Source organism: Giraffa tippelskirchi, chromosome 5, assembly GCF_054371585.1.
Source record: "Giraffa tippelskirchi isolate mGirTip1 chromosome 5, T2T-mGirTip1v1.2.pri, whole genome shotgun sequence".
NCBI classification, from domain to species: domain Eukaryota; kingdom Metazoa; phylum Chordata; class Mammalia; order Artiodactyla; family Giraffidae; genus Giraffa; species Giraffa tippelskirchi.
Genome location: NC_137279.1, coordinates 152,804,916 through 152,823,882, shown reverse-complemented (window position 1 = coordinate 152,823,882; position 18,967 = coordinate 152,804,916). Strand labels below are relative to the sequence as shown.

The 18,967-nt window shown below is 43.5% G+C and overlaps 1 protein-coding gene across 9 annotated transcripts in view; it reads right to left on the bottom strand.

Moving 5' to 3' along the window:
- GNG12 (G protein subunit gamma 12) overlaps positions 1-18,967 on the bottom strand; it is a 147,068-nt gene that overhangs the window by 110,848 nt on the left and 17,253 nt on the right. The window contains exon 1 of one of the 9 annotated variants that reach the window (XM_081490701.1): positions 2,819-2,867. The exons of the other annotated variants lie outside the window; for them this stretch is intronic. The gene's annotated coding sequence lies outside the window, so the exon portion shown is untranslated. Of the gene's footprint in view, positions 1-2,818; positions 2,868-18,967 lie in introns of those variants that run through there. 9 annotated transcript variants of the gene reach the window in all.

Sequence of the window (18,967 nt, the reverse complement as noted above, 5' to 3'; positions counted from 1 at the left end):
AAGCAGAGACATTACTTTGCCAACAAAGGTCCGTCTAGTCAAGGCTATGGTTTTTCCAGTGGTCATGTATGGATGTGAGAGTTGGATGGTGAAGAAAGCTGAGCGCCGAAGAATTGATGCTTTGGAACTGTGGTGTTGGAGAAGATTCTTGAGAGTCCCTTGGACTGCAAGGAGATCCAACCAGTCCATCCTAAAGGAGATCAGCCCTGGGTGTTCATTGGAAGGACTGATGTTGAAGCTGAAACTCCAATACTTTGGCCACCTCATGCGAAGAGTTGACTCATTGGAAAAGACCCTAATGCTGGGAAGGATTGGGGGCAGGAGGAGAAGGGGACGACAGAGGATGAGATGGTTGGATGGCATCACTGACTCGATGGACATGTGTTTGGGTGAACTCCGGGAGTTGGTGATGGACAGGGAGGCCTGGCGTGCTGCGATTCATGGGGTTGCAAAGAGTCGGACACGACTGAGCGACTGAACTGAACTGATCACTCTGTTAGCCCAATTTAGAAATAACAAAACATTGTATTGCTTTTTAATATTCTACAGTTTGATTGCCTCTTACCCCACCTTCTGCAGTTAATCTAAAGTAGTACACTGTATACTGTATCTAGACCCACCCAAACCAAATATCCACTTTTCACCTGGAAGTCTGACACTGTGCTTACAGGATGGCAATGTCACCATGACAACGTTTGCTTTCACAACACTCATCTTGCATCTGCTAGCCGTGTATGCACCATTAGCTGGAGACCTTTTCTACCTTGCTCACCAGTGCCTGGTACTCCCTTTCACACGCTAGGTCCTCCCTACATATCTCCTAATTGTATAAAGAAAAATAAGCCAAATAATAAGATGCTGTCTCAGGAACTCCTGAGTGCCAGTTCTCAAGACTCTTAGTTTAATGAGCTGATATCACTTCTAAGACCTTGCCAGACGGTGCCATTCCAGAAGGTACACAATAAGTCACTGACTAAGCAATCTCTACACTATATTTACAGCAAATACGTTCCTCATTATGAAAGGCTGGCAACAACCCAAATGTCTAGCATTTGGATACAAAGGTGAATGGACGGCTACTTATCAGTACAGGAGATCATTTTATTGATAACCCAAGGAGAAAGCGGTGGAGTGAAAGGCAACAGGAAAAGGGCAACATCTACCAGGGTTAGATTCCAAAGTAGATCAACACAGAAGATGTACACACTGACACACCTATGCAAAAATAAACGTGCTGGGAAAACCGGCACTAGAATGTGAGGACTCATAAGAATAGTTCTAAAGTGTCCAATGAAAATTTAGAATAAAACCACTTACCATTGACTCTATTTTATCTTCATAGTTCTTCTTATGATCAATATTACAGAATTCTTCCAAATGCATGTTTACAATTTACCATGTGACCAACTTTGAAAAACATGCCTGCTGGATGCCTATCATGAAAATGAATGCCCTAGTGATAAAAGACATGCATTTATTTGCAAGCTTAAACATATACATTGTTCTTGGTGCCTGAAGACCACATAATGAATGTTCTCTCTGTGTGTATGAGTGTGAAAAGCATAATACATGACTCTTTCCAAACTGTACATTCAGATAACCCAGTCTTTGCCAGGGACAGCCCTTCCTTGCTGAGACTGGTACACTCAGGAGGCTTTCTGCTTGAGACCTGGATTTCTATACCCTTCCTCTGGCTAACTCTGGTTTGTTCAAGAATTTCTGAACTTGGGTGCACTTCCATCAGAAACAATAACAACAACGGGTGACATTTACTGAACATTTTACTACCTACTAGGCACACTTGGAAGCACTTTTCTTTGAGCCCCATTTCAATCTTGGTTTCTACTGTAACCACAGGCACAGAGTAAATGACATACAGTAGATAATAAACACCTGTTTATCAATTGAGTTACACTTTAGTTCACTTAACACTTATGTCCACACTAAGAAGAGGATATTTTAATTATCAACATTTTATAGACGGGGTGAGAGAAGTACAGGCAATTGCTTAGCGGCTAACAATTTGCTAAGGTTAATAAAATGGAACAGCTTCTTACCACAGCTCACCTCAACTCAATACCCAGCTCATTCTAACTTGGAATATCACTTTTATGTGTTAAAAATTAATTAACTGGCAAAACACAAAAAGTCATGCTCACTAGAATAATTTCTAAGATTCTTTTTCTGCTCATCTCCAGCTTGACCTCCCATGAAAACACGGGTCATTGAAACGCAGGGACCCCCTTCCCTTTCAATGTTATTGAAAGGATGAAATGCTCTCCTAAGATGCCAACACATGCAAGACGAGCATGTAGAGGAAGGTGATCCCGCTGTTTGTTGAGCATCTACATTCACAAGCACAGTTGAGCCAGGCAGTACAAAACCATAAATTAAATTCACTGTGAAACACAACAACTCAAGTATGAATAACACAAAAATAAAATGTTTACACTTCACAACTGAAATCTTGAGAAACCCAACCAGGAGTATGTGGCTTTGGGAAAAGGGCCCCTTGCTGTGGTTGTGCTGACTTTTGGAAGTGAAAGTGAAACTCGCTCAGTTGTGTCCGACTCTTTGACACCTCATGGACTATACAGTCCATGGAATTCTCCAGGCCAGAATACTAGAGTGGGTAGCCTTTCCCTTCTCTAGGGGATCTTCCCAACCCAGGGATTGAACCCAAGTCTCCCGCATTGCAGCTCATACCAGCTGAGCCATAAGGGAAGCCCTTTTGGAAAATCCCCAATTGATTTTATGCAAATGATTCCCCATTGAACTTTTCACACTTTGCCCAAAGAAGTTCTTCCCCAGCTCTTACCTTTCCCTTAGCAAGGAAGGGCTTTTCCCGGCAAAGACTGGGTTATCTGAAAGTACAGCATGGGGTGGGAGGTGGAAGAGAGAAGGATCAGTCCCATTCTAGTCAGCACAGGTTCTAGCTACCTCTGGGATGTTCCTAACACAGCCGCACAGCAGTTAACAAAACCAAGTCCCTCGAATCAAGCCCTTTCTCGGGTGAATGAATGGGACTGGCTCTTCAGGTTCTACTATAACCAGTGCTGAGGTGACCAGCACATCCATGGACACTACAGGGTTACCATGTTGGCCGTGAAACCAGCATCCCTGCCTCAAATACTCTCTCCTCAGTTCCTTCCCAGTCATCAGGCCAGTCTAATTTTCACCCACTTCCATTTTCAGTCCTTTCTATTCAAGAACCTACAGAAGCTTCCTTTCAACTTTTGCCCCAGTTGGCCTCCTCTGGTGCTTTCCAGCGCTCTCTGCAAGAGTTCATTTGAGCTAACCAGCTTGACCAACCAAATAATCCCTTCATACGCTACTTTGGTGACCTCTCCTGCCACCGTCTGCTTCTCCTCACACAAGCCCCTTGGCCATGCTGGTGCTCCAGGCTGGAACACTCTCTGTCCACTCAAGTTCCATCAGGCCCTGCTGACACCATCTCCTGTAAGGCATATCCCCTACCCCACCACCCAGACTGACTTCCAATCACCTTTGTGTATGTTAGGCTCCTTTGTGGAAAGGAACAGACTCCCTCTGCTGAACTCACATATTAGAGGTTTATTGTAAACATACATAAGACAGTGAGGGCCAAGATGACAGGCCTCCCTGAGACTAAAAAAATCACCTTAAGAATCGAGAGGAGCCAAGGCAACTTTGGGGATGGAATTATCTGGTCTCCCGTTAACAGCAGGAATACGGGACCGCCCCCCGCCCCCACCACACACACACTGATGACTCAGCCTTTCTTCTCTGCTTGAACTGCTCCTGCCATGCATCTTAGGTCTCCCCTCTGCTTCTGTTTCCTCACAGTTTCTGCTGACTCAGAGCTGGCGATGTGGCTTCTGTGCTTGTCTTCTCAGCCACACATCAGAGTGCCAGCTCTCCCAGTCCTGTGTGTCTTTCACTCACAAATTCTTATAAAGAATCCAACTGGGCACGTGGTGCCTTTATGAGAGTTCCAGAAAAACGTCTACTTCTGCTTTATTGACTATGCCAAAGCCTTTGACTGTGTGCACCACAACAAACTCTGGAAAATTCTTAAAATGATGGGAATACCAGACCACCTGACGTGCCTCTTGAGAAATCTGTATGAAGGTCAAGAAGCAACAGTTAGAACTGGACATGGAACAACAGACTGGTCCCAAATCAGGAAAGGAGCATGTCAAGGCTGTATATTGTCACCCAGCTTATTTAACTTACATGCAGAGTACATCATGAGAAACACTGGGCTAGATAATCACAAGCTGGAATCAAGACTGCCGGGAGAAATATCAATAATCTCAGATATGCCGATGCCACCACCCTTATGGCAGAAAGTGAAGAAGAACTAAAGAGCCTCTTGATGAAAGTGAAAGAGGAGAGTGAAAAAGTTGGCTTAAAGATCAACATTCAGAAAACTAAGATCATGGCATCTTAGATTCTCCAAGCCAGGCTTCAGCAATACATGAACCATGAACTTCCAGATGTTCAAGCTGGTTTTAGAAAAGGCAGAGGAACCAGAGATCAAATTGCCAACATCCAATGGATAATCGAAAAAGCAAGAGAGTTCCAGAGAAACATCTATTTCTGCTTTATTGACTATGCCAAAGCCTTTGACTGTGTGGCTCACAATAAACTGTGGAAAATTCTTAAAGAGATGGAAATAGCAGACCACCTGACCTGCCTCTTGAGAAACCTGTATGCAGGTTAGGAAGCAACAGTTAGAACTGGACATGGAACAGACTGGTTCCAAATAGGAAAAGGATTATGTCAAGGCTGTATATTGTCACCCTGCTTATTTAACTTCTATGCAGAGTACATCATGAGAAATACTGGGCTGGATGAATCACAAGCTGGAATCAAGATTGCCGGGAGAAATATCAACAACCTCGGATATGCAGATGACACCACCCTTATGGCAGAAAGTGAAGAAGAACTAAAGAGCCTCTTGATGAAAGTGAAAGAGGAGAGTGAAAAAGTTGGCATAAAGCTCAACATTCAGAAAACTAAGATCACGGCATCTGGTCCCATCACTTCATGGGAAATGGATGGGGAAACAGTGGAAACAGTGTCAGATTTTATTTTGGGGGGCTTCAAAATCACTGCAGATGGTGATTGCAGCCATGAAGTTAAAAGACACTTACACCTTGGAAGGAAAGTTATGACCAACCTAGATAGCATATTAAAACCAGAGGCATTACTTTGCCAACAAAGGTCCATCTAGTCAAGGCTATGGTTTTACCAGTGGTCATGTATGGATGTGAGAGTTGGACAGTGAAGAAAGCTGAGCGCCAAAGAATTAATGCTTTTGAACTGTGGTGTTGGAGAAGACTCTTGAGAGTCCCTTGGATTGCAAGGAGATCCAACTAGTCCATCCTAAAGGAGATCAGTCCTGGGTGTTCATTGGAAGGACTAATGTTGAAGCTGAAACTCCAATAGTTTGGCCACCTCATGCGAAGAGTTGACTCACTGGAAAAGACCCTGATGCTGGGAAGGATTGGGGGCAGGAGGAGAAGGGGACGACAGAGAATGAGATGGCTGGAGGGCATCACCGACTCGATGGACATGAGTTTGGGTAAACTCTGGGAGTTGGCCATAGACAGGGAGGCCTGGCGGTTGCAGTCCATGGGGTCACAAAGAGTTGGACACGACTGAGCGACTGAACTGAACTGAACTGAAGTTTTCACAGCAGACCAGGCTGTCAGGCTATGGCTTCCGTAGGGTCAGGGGTTCCTCTTGACCAAATAATCTGGGGCTAAGGGAGAAGGGCCAGGGGACAAGTCATATTAGTTAGGAACATGACCACTCCATCCTTAACTAATAGCCCGGGCTGCTTCCCTCAGCTGAAACTGGACTTTTTAGAAGGGACTGACACATTTATTAGTCTCTTGGGTGAACTGCTCTTCTTCACATCTCTAATATATTAACATGCATTCCAGGCTTGGTATGGATGCCAGAGCACCATACACTAGTCTATAATCATTTCATGACTATTTGAATTGATTTTGTACTTAGATCATGTCAGAAAACGCAGAATCACAGTGATATTCATGGATAAACTTCACTATAGGAGGGACTTAAGTTTTCACTACTGTATGCCAGTGATTTAGTTCAGTTCAGTCGCTCAGTCGTGTTCAACTCTTTGCTACCCCATTATGACTAGAACTGCTCTCATTCAGCAGTTCTCTAAAGTGTTTGGTCTCAGGATCCCTTTACAGTTTTCAAAGCTGGGGTCCAAAGGGCTTTTGTTTACTTTTTTTGTTCTATCGATCAGTTCAGTTCAGTCGCTCAGTCGTGTCCGACTCTTTGCGACCCCATGAATTGCAGCACACCAGGCCTCTCTGTCCATCACCAACTCCCGGAGTCTACCCAAACCCATGTCCATCGAGTCGGTGATGCCATCCAACCATCTCATTCTCTGTCGTCCCCTTCTCCTTCTGCCCCCAATCCTACCCAGCATTAGGGTCTTTTCCAATGAGTCAACTCTTCGCATGAGGTGCCCAAAGTATTGGAGTTTCAGCTTCAACATCAGACCTTCCAATGAACACCCAGGACTGATCTCTTTTAGGATGGATAGATTGGATCTCCTTGCAGTCCAAGGGACTCTCAAGAGTCTTCTCCAACACCACAGTTCAAAAGCATCAATTCTTCAGCGCTCAGCTTTCTTCACTGTCCAACTCTCACATCCATACGTGACCACTGGAAAAACCATAGCCTTGACTAGATGGACTTTTGTTGGCAAAGTAATGTCTCTGCTTTTAAATATGTTATCTAGGTTGGCCATAACCTTCCTTCCAAGGAATAAGCATCTTTTAATTTCATGGCTGCAATCACCATCAGCAGTGATTTTGGAGCCCAAAAAAATAAAGTCTGACACTGTTTCCACTGTTTCCCCATCTATTTCCCATGGAGTGATGGGACCAGATGCCATGATCTTAGTTTTCTGAACGTTGAGCTTTATGCCAACTTTTTCACTCTCCTCTTTCACCTTCATCAAGAGGCTCTTTAGTTCTTCTTCACTTTCTGCCATAAAGGAAGTGTCATCTGCATATCTGAGGTTATTGATATTTCTCCCGGCAATCTTGATTCCAGCTTGTGTTTCTTCCAGCCCAGCGTTTCTCATGATGTACTCTGCATAGAAGTTAAATAAGCAGCGTGACAATATACAGCCTTGACGTACTCCTTTTCCTATTTGGAACCAGTCTGTTGTTCCATGTCCAGTTCTAACTGTTGCTTCCTCACCTGCATACAGGTTTCTCAAGAGACAGGTCAGATGGTCCGGTATTCCCATCTCTTTCAGAATTTTCCACAGTTTATTGTGATCCACACAGTCAAAGGCTTTGGCATATTCTATAAAGCAGAAATAGATGTTTTTCTGGAACTCTCTTGCTTTTTCGATGATCCAGCGGATATTGGCAATTTGATCTCTGGTTCCTCTGCCTTTTCTAAAACCAGCTTGAACATCTGGAAGTTCACGGTTGACGTATTGCTGAAGCCTGGCTTGGAGAATTTTGAGCATTACTTTACTAGCATGTATACATATCTATATCCATATATATATATAGACACTCTATTGGAAACTAAAGCAGAAATTTTGAAAATATTTATTAATGGACTAATAACATAGCAACAATAAATCCATTAGATCCTAATAAAAACAACACATTGTGAGAAACTGTTTTTCAAAACAAAAGAAGATAAAGTGAGAAGTGTAGAGCTGTTTTACCTTTTCTTAAATCTCTTCAATGTCATCTCTGCAAATCTCTCTAATAGAGCACAGCTGGATTCTTACTTTTGCCTTTAAGTCCAATCTGTTGTGATATGAAGTATGTATATGAAGTTTGGCCTCACACAGATACAAATGGGTTTCTGACAACACCACACTTAACAAATGATTTCTTAAAGGTTAGCTGAAACCCTTCCAATGATCTTTTCATATACTGCGATGTTACAATTGCTTAGTCTATCTCTCATTTGAATTGACTACTGTGCAGGGCTTGTAACATCACACATCGGTCTTTGAAAACTATCAGTTCATTGAGTTCTGCAGGTTTGCCATATCTGGACATATTTCATCACTTAGTACCAAGAAAGAATACTCGTTAACATTACTACCAATCTCATTAGGAAAGTCATTAAGTATACTTTCTTAAAGTATGTTTGAGATGTCGTCAAGCTCATGGTAGCAGATACAAATTTTCCAAACAGGAGTCTTAGCCTCTACTGTTTTTGCAGCATTACTCCAAATGTCAATACACTAAAAAAGTCAAATATTATCTTAACATTATAAAAGAATTATATAAGAATATTATAAAGAGCCTTGAGAACTCCCTGAAAGGTTTTTGAGCCCCTCAGGGTCTATACACCATATGTTGGAAAAAAACTGTTCTAAAAAAGTGTTTCATAAGTATTCTTGAATCCTTCAATGAATGAATAAAACTTCATATTAAGCAAGGAGGTTCTAGAAAGGTTTATAGGATAAGATACTTTTCCAGTTGGGCCAGAAAGATAACGTAGGATGTTTAAAAGTTGAGAGGAGTATAAGCAAACATACGGAGCTAGAAAAGTGCAGGGAACCTTACCGGAATAAGAGCAGTAGAAAATATAACTTCAGATGATCAGCACCTTACACGGAGCAAAGCATATTCATGCCCATCACCTCTGTCAACTCGAAGCAACAGTCCAGTGAGATAAAAATCAGCATAATCCTCGTACAGATGAGAAAACTGAGGCCAGTCTGGAAGCTCTTTGAAGGCAGATATCATGCATGTTTTCAAAACCCTCACACAGAGGCCAGCATATCAAAGGCACAGGATAAATATTCAGTAAATAAATAAATAAATGAGGCTCAGAGAAAGCTGCTCAGGATCACACATCTAGAAAGTGGTGGTTCCAGGACTGGACTGAGCCCAGGTCTTCTGAAATCAAATCCCAGATTGTTCCCATCATATCCTGATGTCTTCAAAGGGATTAAAAAAAAAAAAACAAACCAGGGGCATGCTGCTGTGGGGGACTTAGATGTTAGTACACTTATAAATTGAGGGATTTTTTTAAATAAAGGAGTTACATGATCAGAGCTTCCCTGGTAGCTCAGATGGTAAAGAATCTGCCTGTGGTACGGTACACCTGGGTTCTATCCATGGGTCAGGAAGATCCCCTGGAGAAGGAAATGACAACCCACTCCAGTATTCTTGCCTGGAGAATCCCATGGACAGAGGAGCCCGGTGGGCTGCAGTCCATGAGGTTGCAAGGAGTCAGACACGACTGAGCAACTGACATTTTCACTTTCTTTCACTTTACATGTTCACATTTGTGCCATCGAGGATCAAATCCAGCAGGATCTGGGAAGGCTTGGAGTGGAGAGGGACAGGAAGAAGAGAGACCCATTTGGATTTTTTCAGTGGTTTACGTGAAAAGCATGACCTGGGGGGTATCAGACAGACACCACAGATTCCCCCTAATTCTGACACTTATGTGTGAATTTGGACAAGCTACTCTTCCCATTTGAATCTTCCTTTTCTTATGTGCAGAAGGGGATAATAATATACAACTTCACAGAGCTATTGTGAGAGTTAAATGGAAAATGATGTGCACAAAGCAACAGCACAGTTCTTGGCTACAAAAAATAGAAGAGTGAGAGGGAGGAAGGGTAGGGGCAGGAATAGAAGAAGGAAGGGGGAAAAGGGGTAGGGGAGGAGAGGAAGGGAGAAGAAAAACAGGGAGGAGAGGGAAATATTTGTTGAATGCCCAAGTGAATGTGAGCAGTGCCAGAGGGAGATGGAATCTATTACACTCTCTCTGTGGTTTCGTAGAGCAACAATAAGAGAGAATAAGGAAGAAGATCATTCTAAGGTTTCAAGCCTGGGTGACCACTGAATGAGCTGGTATGCAGGTGCCCACAGGGCATGCAAATGGAGGTGCCAAGGAGACTGGTTCCATGGATGCCAAAGGTCAGACTTCCAACAAAGATCTGGACAGTCAGGGGAGAGCACCGAATAAAGGATCGATTAATATCTTCGGGACATGCAGCATCATAAGTGAAGGCAAATGGGAGAAAAAGGAGGAAACCAGATCAGAGACACAAAAATAAAGCACCTGCTTTAAATCATTTACTGGCTCCCAACTCTCAAATGCAAGGCATATTTAGACTCTCCGTATCTCCAGCCAGCCACTCCTGCTCCACCAAACCTGACATTTGATGCATTCACAGCACCAAATTCTGTTCTCTGCCTGCAAGTCTTTCACTGCTCTTCCCTGGAAGTATAGTTTCTCGAAAAGTGGTACTTGTGATTTTTAAAGTCATATGTTAAGATCACGGCAAAACAAAACAATTAGGAATAGCAGCCTTCAAAGTGGTCCATTTGAAGCTCTGGTTGCCTTGCCTCTCCCTGCACAGGCCCACCACACACTTGCCTCTCCTGGCTCGTTTTTTAGTTTCATGGACCCTGTTCTTTTGCCCACCACTATTCTCCCGCTGTAATAAAATGAGGTATGACATTTTCCCTGAGTTGTGACCCTGTCCTGAAGTCTCAGATGTTCAGTCCTAGTTGTGTGGTCCAGGAAAACAGATAGAGGAGGTGTTATTAGAGCAGCAGCAGGCAAAGGGTGGGATACCACTAGCCAGAAGTATGAGGAAAGACCAAGGATGGCAGGTCCAGAGGAAGCTGGTGAGTTTCACAAGAGACTCTTAGGGATATAAAGCATACTCTCATTGGATGGGTATTGCCCACTCCCAAGGTGGGTGCAAACTGGCTCTTGGGCCAGGGTAGGAAGGATAAACAATTCTTAATATGACAATGTTTGTGGCCCTCTACAGCTCACCCTTATGTAATAAGATTTTCACTCCTTAATGTTTAATTAAACCAATTAACTTAAACTTATTTTTTAATCTTTCTCCTTTTTTGTTGTTCAGTCACTCAGTCGTGTCCAACTCTTTGCGACCAATTGGACTGCAGCACTCCAGGCTTCCCTGTCCTTCACCATCTCCTGGAGTTTCCTCAAACTCATGTCCATTGACCTGATGACACCAATGAACCATCTCATCCCTTCTCCTCCTGCCCTCCATCTTTCCCAGCATCAGGGTCTTTTCTCCTTATGGGTGATAATGAAAAAATGTTGGGAAGCACTGATCTAGAAAGTGGTTCAATGAAAGGGGCGTACTTTGGAGGAGGGTACTCTGTAAGGACTGAAGGCAGAAGGAGATGGTGGAGGAAACTGCAATGATAATGATTTTTCCCTCCTTCCCTTTGTGGGAAAGCCTCTTGACCCATAACCACCCTGAGTACTTACTTACACAACTCAGGCCCTGCAGAAATGCTGTACCTGTATTGTTTTACTTTTATCTTCACAACAGCCTTAGGAAGTTATGTTCCCTTTGTACAGATGCTTAAAGAACGTAGGCAGCTTATCCAAGGACCCACGAGTCATCTGTGGTAAATGATGCAAGTTTAGTCCTTAGACCAGACTGGACATACCATAACTATGAACAGAGCTGGCAGGCCCAGACACATCTACAGAGAGAGAGGAAGAACTGTCTGCTACATGGTGAGTGTACCAAAAGAAAAAAAAAATGTTATTTGAATGAGACAGCAGAGAAGTGAAAGGCAACTGGGAGAGAAGACAGCTTATGGGGAAGGAATCCAAGCAACAGTACATGACAGAGTCCAGGAGGAAGGGCTGGCCTTGCCAACAGCAGAACAGGGAGAGAGGAAAGAAGTGGAGAAAGCCAGTTCAGGGCCGGGGGCAGGGCTCAGGGACAGCAGGAATGGGCAAATCCTGTCCCCACTGGGGCCAGCAGTTGCAGGGAGACTGTGAAGAGTCCCTGGTGGAATCCATGCACATGATCACATTACTCTGTGGAGCAATCTTCTCAAATGAGTTCTCAGTTCATACTACGTCTCCCTCTTCTTTCCCCAAGGCCCAGATTTAGAAAAGGCAACCGGACACCATGCTTTAGTGCAATAACTCCCAATCTTTTCTAGTATGAAAAAGAACTTCTTGCCATCAGAAACAAGAAACAAAACAACGGCCCAGGCCCTCAGTAATAATAGTAGCTGTTGTTCCGGTGTCCACTTGTGTGAGAAAATGCTCGCTTCACATTAGCTGTGTTCAGCTGAGACACTTAAGATGACTTCACAGGGCCTTTATCATAGGAATGCATTTGTGCAACAAATATCCAATATGTGAGACAGTCTGCAGGCCATGCAGGCTGCATTTGCAAACCCCATCCTCACCTTGGGCCATAGGTTGGGAAGAAGCAGTCTACAGGAAAGGCAAGTGATGTCCTAGATGGGGGCAGGGTCTGGGATAACCCAGACCTCACTGCAAATTCCAGCAAATTAATGATGGCTGAGTTATTGAAACACAGTTTGTAATGCCTCGGTTTTTGCCTTTGTAAAATGAGGATATTAATAGGAGGATTTTAGGTTCATTTAGGACTGAATTTATCACTTTTAACACAGTACCCAACACAGAAGAGGTAGCTACTGTGATTACTTTAGTTCTGTACAATCAACCAGAGGTTTAGTTTTTTTTAAGTGTGGGTCTGTGGACCAGCAGTTCATTTAGGACTGAATTTATCACCTTTAACACAGTACCCAACACAGAAGAGGTAGCTACTGTGATTACTTTAGTTCTGTACAATCAACCAGAGGTTTAGTTTTTTTTAAGTGTGGGTCTGTGGACCAGCAGTGGCATCATCATTGGGGGAACTGGTTAGAAATGCAATTTTCAATGCAGACACACTGACTGCTCAGGAGATGGGTCCAGAAATAACAAGCCTTAACTAGCTCTCCAGGGGGGCTTTAACAAGCCTTCCTGGTGACTCTGGTGCTAAAATCTGAGAACCACGGCTCTATGGCTGTGGTTTTCAGTTTTTTAAAAAATAAACAGAGGAATCTTTTATACAAAAAGTTCTTCAAAAGGTTGACTTGTGAAATATGAATGTTTGAAACAGCTCTGAAGATCCTGGGTAGGGAGAACTCGAACAAATACCCTCATTCCACCCAGCCAACCCGATGGACCTCAGGAGCAGTAAACAGGGTCTCTGACTTAAGTTACAGATGCTACAATTTTGGGTGACACCACTCAGAAAAATACCCTGATGCTGGGAAAGATTTAGGGCAGGAGAAGAGGCTGACAGAGGATGAGATGGTTGGATGGCATCACTGACTCAATGGACATGAGTTTGAGCAAACTCTGGGAGATAGTGAAGAACAGGGAAGCCTGGCATGCTACAATCCATGGGGTTGCAAAGAGCTGGACATGATTGAGCAACTAAACAACTGAAAGAACTAAAGACTCAACAACAGCACTAAATTGTTCAACCATAATTTCAAGGCACATCCAGTTGCAATAAAATATTGCTTCCCGGGGTTTCCATGGCATCTGCAGCTAAGCCACTTCGCCCTGGGTCACCCCTCACCCCAGGGTCACCCTCCAACACCTCACTGCTGGCCCTACTTGGCTTTTCATATGCTTGGGGGCAAACTTCCCACAACTGCCAACTTAGCTGTCTGTCTTTGGCCCCAGCTTGATGTTATACTGCCTGCTATTCAGAACAAGTTTTACTCCACTCACGCCAGGCTAGAAGACCCACTTCTTCTGTGGAAGTGAAAGTACACTATGCCTTGATCAAGACTTGGTGACATACTTCTGAAGAGAGTCAAGGCCCACCAGTGCCTGCCAGGGGTGAATCACTGCCTGGGGACAAGGTTTGAGAACCGTTAAAGGAGAGGCTATATCCCCAAGGAGCCCTGAGAGGGTTTTATCTGTTTACTGAAGGCGACATGGTCCCATGTATTCCACAGGGGGCTTACTGTAGGCTGTCGTGAGAAAAAGAGCAAAAGGAAGAGAAACCAGGAGGAGAGCCACTCTGGTTTCTCAGATCAAAGGCTGACTGTGCAGAGATAGATTAGGGAATGCTTCATTAAGCAAGATTATTAGGAAAAACTAGCACCCACTGATCAAATCGGTCCTCTGTCATCAGGACCGTATCTCCCAGCTCCTATTTCATATGGGTTGTGTGGTGTTTGTCTCTACTCTGGTGATGAGGATCACTTTGACATGCTAAGTTCATCAACTGTGGCATCTCAGAGAAAAGAAAACCCACCTAAGACTTCTATCCAAACCAAAAATATTTCCAGACACCAAAGACCATTAAAAAATGTTTGCAAAGGGATTTCTTCTCATTGATTTCCTTCTCTGAGCCTCTTCCAGTATTATGGAGAGGCAGGAGCAGAACAGGTATTAACTTCAGGTGACAGATGAGGAGAACAAGGCAGAGGTAAGTGAAGCGCCCTTCTGAAGGTCACACTGCTTATCAGTGGAGGGCCACGACTACACACAATGAGATACAATACAACCTCCTGTTTCACAGAGAAGTTATTTTTCATCCAGAAAGAGGGGGTGATTGGCCCAGGCTGATTCTCCAGGGTTGTCACAAAACCAGGTATATCTGAGCCACTGGAAAGGTGAGCCTCTCACCTAGTGAGAATAAGGCAGGAGGTGAGGACAGACCTTTTTCTTCTCCTCAATGTCTCCAAAGCTGGGCTGTCCAAAAAGGTCATTAGTAGCCACAGGTGGCTAAAAAATCTAAACTACTAAGATCATGGCATCCGGCCCCATCACTTCAGAGAAAATAGAAGTGGAAAAAGTGGAAGCAGTGACAGATTTTCTTTTCTTCGGCTCCAAAATCACTGCGGATGGTGACTGCAGCTATGAAATTACAAAATACTTGCTCCTTGGAAAGAAAGATATGAAAAACCTAGATAGAGTATTAAAAAGCAAAGACATCACTTTGCTGACAAAGGTCTGTATAGTCAAAGCTATGGTTTTTCCAATAGTCCTATACGGATGTGATAGTTGGACCATAAAGAGGGCTGAGCACTGAAGAACTGATGCTTTCAAATTGTGGTGCTGGAGAAGACTCTTGAGAGTCCCTTGGACAGCAAGGAGATCCAACCAGTCAAATCTAAAGGAAATCAGTCCTGAATATTCATTGGAAGGACTGATGCTGAAGCTGAAGCTCCAATACTTTGGCCACTGCATACAAAGAACTGTCTCATTTGCAAAGACCCTGATGCTGGGAAAGATTGAGGGCAAAAGGAGAAGGGGGGGCAGAGGATGAGATGGTTGGATGGCATCACCAACTCGATGGACATGAGTCTGAGCAAACTCCAGGAGATTGTGAAGGACAGGGAAGCTTGGCATGCTGCAGTCCATCGGGTGGCAAAGAGCTGGACATGACTTAGCGACTGAACAACAACAACAACAAAAATTAAATGAAGCAAGAAAACAAAAATCCAATCACTTAGTTTCAATAGTTGTATTTCAAGTGCTCAGGGGCCACGTGAGGCTGGTGACTACCATCTTAGACAGACTGAACATTTCCATTCTGCAGGAATTCCTATTGCACAGAGCTGCCTGAAAGTACACTAATGACAAGTATGTAGCTGGGTGGAACAGGTATCTGGAATCTGGAACCAGGAGTCCTGCGGGAGCCACCAATGAGTTCTACGAACTCCGGCCAATCTCTGGGCCTCGGTTTCCACATCTGTAAAAAGCAGAATTTGGGCTCCACGATCACAATGGCCCATTTCCGCTGTAACCTCCCTTAATTCTGTACCTAAAAATGCCTGACGGCGGGCTCCTGACTCTGTCCAGTCTTCTTCCCTAGGACCTCCTGGCTGGCCCTTTATCAAATTAGATCGAGAGAACAATGCACTTGGACTTAATTATTTCCTGTAGAAACACAGTCATTGAATGAGAATTACATAGCACTCTTCTAATTACTTCAAGGGTTAACAGAAGAAATGGTCACGAGCAAGTATCTCCAAATATTCCCCAGGAGTAACTGCTGAAGATACTCAGCAATCTACCTCCAGGGTACCTCACATGGACCTATGACAAATCTGCTGGTGTTTAGAGTCAGCTAAAAAGCATATTTCTCCAGAAAACAATTCCTTTCACCACAGAATGAAAACCGTACTGTTCACTCTGATTTGGGGGGAGCTGGTGGGGAGGTGCTGGCTTCTCAGAGGAATAGATGATTCCATTCAGTCAGTGCCCAAGCCCAGGGCCCATCTGTCCAGCACCTGGATCAACGACATCTTGTGCACAGAGCTCTTGATGGCTTCCCCATGACCATAGCTTTGCCCCATGACCATACAGTTTCAGCAGAGGCCACATCTAACACTTTTTGAAAGTACGGCTGGAATTATAACATGCCTAAAAAACAGCTTAATGATCTTCCCACTATATTATACTGTAGTATACATTTGGAGTACTGTGAGAATAAAACACATGGACTTCAAATTATCGAGCTAAACAGAACTAACTCTTCCAGCAGAATTTGCAAAAGGCTGGCTCTACGACACCTTAACATCCCCCTCCCAAACTGTCTCCATTAGCCCCTCCAATTAGATTAATTAAACTCCCAACTAATTAAAAGAACAATGGCAAACATTTACTGGGCATCTAGATTACTCAGTGTCAGGCACAGTTCTATGCACTTTATATGTATTAACTTACACTTCACAATAATCTTAGAGAGAAGACACAGTATAATCTTCGTCTTCCAGGAGAGGAAACTGAGGCACCGAAAGGTGAGGTAACTTGTTCAAGGTCACCCAGTAGCCAAGTGGCAGAGTTGGGATTAATCTCTCTGCTAGTTAGGCTCCTCCTCTCTACCATTGCTGGAGCCCTTTTTTCAATATAGACAGTAAACCCTGTCTCAATTCATCAAGTATACATTTTAAAACATCTCTAGAAACTATTACAAAAGTATGCAAGCCAAACAAAAAAAAATTGTTCTTGCTTAGCAGACACAATTTCCAGATCTGTCCCCTTGCATCCCTCACAGCCTGCCAGCTCTAAGCCTTTCCTGTTTAGAAATTCTGGAGAATGCCAACACCGTAATTCTGTCACTTTTCCAACATTTACTATAAACTTCCTCAGTATTGTTTTCTGGTGAAACAACCAAAACTTGTGCATTCAATGCTACCATCAACCAAAAGCATATTAACAATCAGCAACACTGTTCCTACCTATTTACAACGCCGTGTTTAACAAGGGCAAGTCACAAATAATAAAAAGACAATTGAGCTGGGAACTGATAATTCCAGTCTTCGCAGCTGTTATGAGTCAGTTTAAAAACAAATTCACGTGAGTGATTGCCGAGCTCTTTATAAAGAGTGTACCTGCCAGGAGGCAGTTCCACTTTCTCTTCTCTGGACTTTCTATCCTCCCATCCACGCTGACTCCGTTAAGCCTCAGGTTTTACAATGCCTTTATGTATTTTTGTGTTTTATATGCTTCTCAAGACAATCTTCTGTGGACGATAAAAGTCTCTTAAAGCTACTAGAAAATTAACACGTATGGAGTTAAGTGCATTTTTTTGTTTTTGTTTTTAGTACTAGAGAGCAGAATGGTAGAGTCTGATGGACACACAGATTTGAACTATGGCTCTGCTCCTCATGATCTGTGCAGCTGGACAAGTTACTGAACTTCTCTGAGTTGTGGTTTCCTCTTCCATAAAATGAACTAATTATACTTCCTTTATAAGGCTGTAATACTTGGTCAAGAGCAGGCACACAAAAACGTTACTTCCCTCTCATCATACAAGTTGTAAAAAGCGAAGTTAGTTTGAAAACTTAGTGGCACTCCAAAGATTTCATTTTAATTTGGTGTGTGGCCATAAGAGTTATGAGGAACTGCCACTTTCAGATGCTTTTGGAAGGCATAACCATACAGAAAACTTTCAGCTCTGGAGGGGGAAGGGGGATATCTATGTGGAATAGACATTCAATCCAAAAACAACCTCTCTCTACAAATAAAATTGTACTTGTATCCAGCAAAACAAATCCACAAATGATTTCCATGAAAGTGAATTTCACATTTCACAATTTTGCCTTTACTAATAAGTCCCTGGCAAAAATAAAAGATGCTACTGGACATAAAACAAAATGAACACTGATTATTAAATCCATTTCTAATCAAAAGTCAAGAGCCCATATATGTTCCTCCCAAACACTAATTTGTTCCTAGGCTCCACATGACAAATCTGGCCATGAGGAACTCATGTTGAACAGGACTCAGAAGACACAAGAGTGGAATGGATTCAGCTTTCTTGAGAAAACTGTCCATGGGTGGTGTGATCTGTCAGAGACAGAAGCCTTGACTGGGAGCCCTCCTGCACCCAGAGATGCTGTGCTCTTCCACTAGGGGTGGAATGGTGGGAATGGTGACGTTCTCCCTCTAGAACACTCCTGTTTGTCTTTACCTAATAGGATACACCAATAATTTGTTCAGAAGCGGGAAGAGCTGGATTAGACAGCTCAATGGTATAGCTCAGCATGTCTCGAAGAAGGGGCTCTGTGGCTGACGCGGAGAGAGGATTTGTGCTCAAAGGCTGCTCCCAACCCCACAATTAGATAAGAAAATGAGCCAGGATCTGTAAGAATCACTGGTGGCCAAGTCGCGACTTCTCTTGTCAATCTGCACTGCAGAAACCTGGCACTAATGTGTGCAGCAAGAAGGCCATCCTCTGGCACCGCCCCCCTACGCTTGACTGTGCCCTGAAGCCACCTGGGAGCTTTACAGGAATGGCCACCCTTTAGCCCCATGCCTGAGGGGCTGACTTAACAGGTCTGCAAGCAGCCAAGGCTCCCTGATTGTCAAAAATCACTCCCCAGCTGATCCTAACATGCAGACTTGTTTGCAAACCACACCCTTGGTTTCTTCTGTTTTCCAGGCTACCTGAGCCACAGATCGTACTCCCTTTGAGAATTCTTTTCCTTTTTTTTTTTTCCTACTAATGAAAGATTAAAAAAAAGAATGTCTGAAGTCATAAATTTTAAACTTTTCTCAAGGAAGTCTGAGGTCAGAATTCACCACTCCACCTTGACCTCATAATAAAGATTACAACCCAATCAAAGTGATGAGAGCACAGAATATACTCCTCAGCAGAGGGTCG